The following is a 2,862-nucleotide window of genomic DNA, read 5'->3' on the forward strand; positions in this document are numbered from 1 at the left end:
TGACTAAGGAAATACACAGGCTCTTCTCCGCTCGACCTCACTAAAGCTGAGCCGATTGCATGCTCGGTTGAAGACAAGTACATATGAAGTGGCTCACCCGCAGTCGGCTTGGCTAATACCGGGAGAGAGTTCAGATATGCCTTCAGATCTTCGAACGCCCGGTCGCATTCTTCGTCCCAATGAAATTTTGTAGCTTTGCATAAGATCTTGAAAAAAGGAAGGCTCCGATCGGCGGTTTTGGAGATGAACTTAGACAGAGCGGTTATCCGACCGGTCAAACGCTGCACTTCCCTTGTATTTCTTGGAGGCGGCATATCTTTTAGAGCTTTCACCTTACTGGGATTTGCTTCGATTCCCCGCTCGGTCATTATGTACCCCAGAAAACGCCCTCCTTTTGCTCCGAACAGGCACTTCTGGGGATTTAGCTTGACTCCATACTTGCACAGCGTTCGGAAGGTTTCGTCCATGTCTTTGAAGAGATCGACCGCTCGGACAGATTTGATGAGAATGTCATCCACATAAACTTCTAGATTCCACCCGATCTGCTCTCCGAATACTTTATTCATCAAGCGCTGATATGTGGCTCCCGCATTCTTCAGTCCGAACGGCATCACATTATAGCAATAAGTGCCGTCGGCCGTCACGAAGCTGACTTTTTCTTGATCTTCAAGGGTGAGCGGCACTTGGTGATAGCCCTGGTAGGCGTCGAGCATACAGATTAATTCACAGCCGGCCGTAGAGTCCACCAGCTGATCTATCCAGGGTAGAGGATAAAAATCTTTCGGGCAAGCTTTGTTGAGATCCCAAAAATCTATGCACACACTCCACTTGTTGCCTGGCTTGGAGACTAATACTACGTTGGCCAACCAGCTTGGGAACTGCACCTCGCGTATATGGCCGGCCTCCAGGAGTTTTTCCACCTCCGCTCGGATGATGGCATTTTGCTTGGCGCTGAAATCTCTTTTTCTCTGCTTTACCGGCCGAGCGTCCGGTCGGACATGTAACTCGTGCTGCGCTATGCTCGGCAAAATTCCAGGCAGCTCATGTGTCGACCAGACGAAGACATCATGATTTCTTCGAAGGCATTGGATCAGTTCTTCTTTCTGCTTCTCCTCCAGATCGGACGCAATAAAGGTTGTGGCCTCCGATCGGGTTGGGTGAATATGCACTTCCTATTTTTCTTCATAAATTAACGAGGGTGGCTTTTCGGTGATGGCGTTTACCTCGATCCGGGGCGCCTTTCGAGCGGAATTGGCCTCTGCTCGAACCATCTCGATGTAGCAGCGCCGAGCTGCTAGTTGATCTCCCCGTACTTCTCCCACTTTGTCCTCCAAGGGGAACTTGATCTTCTGATGGAAGGTTGAGACGACCGCTCGGAATTCGCTGAGGGCCGGTCGTCCCAAAATGACGTTGTAGGAAGAGGGAGAGTCGACCACCACGAAGTTTGTTGTCCTTGTCCTCCTGAGCGGCTCTTCTCCCAGCGAGGTAGCCAGCCGGATCTGTCCGACCGGTTGAACTTCGTTACCCGTAAACCCGTAGAGCGGGGTTGTCATGGGCAGCAGCTCGGCTCGATCAATTTGCAGCTGATCGAACGCCTTCTTGAATATGATGTTGACTGAGCTCCCTGTGTCAACAAATACGCGGTAAATAGTGTAATTGGCTATTACCGCTTTGATGAGCAGAGCATCGTCGTGGGGTACTTCCACTCCTTCTAAGTCCCCGGGCCCGAAACTAATTTCGGGTCCTTCTGCTCGTTCTCGGCTACAGCCGACCGCATGAATTTGGAGCTGCCGGACGCTCGCCTTTCTGGCTCTATTGGAGTCTCCTCCGGTCGACCCGCCAACAATAACGTTGATCTCGCCTCGGGAAGTATTGCTTCTATTTTCATCTTCCCGAGCGGACGGTCGAGACCGTTCCCTGGACGCTCGGCGATTCTCCTTCCTTGGAGAACGATGCCGATCGGGAGTCTGTTGCTGTGGCCTATCAGCTCGAGTCCGATCGGCTTCATGAGTTCTCTGTTGCCTGTCGACTGAGGGAGACCGTCGTCCAGCATTCCGGGGCACAGGACGAGCCACGAAGGGAAGACTTCGACAATCCTTTGTGTTGTGCGTATCCGTCCGGTGGAATGAGCAGAACATCGGGGTCCATCCCTTCTTTGGCTTGGGCCGGGCGGCAGCTACCTCTTGCACATGGGACCTTGCGTGGGGGAATCGGATTGCTTCGGCCCTTGGTCCTCTAGGCGGATGATGAGCGGCGTGCTGTTTCCGCTCGGCTGGAGGTGCCCGCTCGGCTGGAGTTTCCTTTTTCCTGGCCGCTTGCGCTTCTTCCACGTTGATGTATTCGTTCGCCCGGTGTAGCATGTGATCATAGTCTCGGGGCGGCTTTCGGATGAGCGATCGGAAGAAATCCCCATCCACTAGGCCTTGTGTGAAGGCATTCATCATGGTTTCCGAGGTGGTCGTTGGAATGTCCATCGCCACTTGGTTGAACCGCTGGATGTAAGCTCGCAGAGATTTACAGGCTTCTTGCTTGATGGCGAACAGGCTCACGCTCGTTTTTTGATAGCGCCGACTGCTTGCAAAATGATGGAGGAAGGCCGTTCGGAAGTCCTTGAAGCTTGTGATGGATCCGTCCGGCAGCCTCCGGAACCACCGTTGAGCCGATCCCGAGAGAGTGGTAAGAAAAACTCGACACTTTACTCCATCTGTGTATTGATGGAGAGTGGCTGTGTTATTGAACTTACCCAGATGATCATCCGGGTCGGTTGTCCCATTTTACTCGCCGATCGTCGGAGGCACGTAGTGCTTGGGCAGAGGGTCTTGCAGAATAGCCTCCGAAAATTGGCGATTGATCCGCTCGGGA

This window comes from Zingiber officinale, chromosome 9A (genome assembly GCF_018446385.1).
Source record: "Zingiber officinale cultivar Zhangliang chromosome 9A, Zo_v1.1, whole genome shotgun sequence".
In the NCBI taxonomy this organism is placed as follows: Eukaryota; Viridiplantae; Streptophyta; class Magnoliopsida; order Zingiberales; family Zingiberaceae; genus Zingiber; species Zingiber officinale.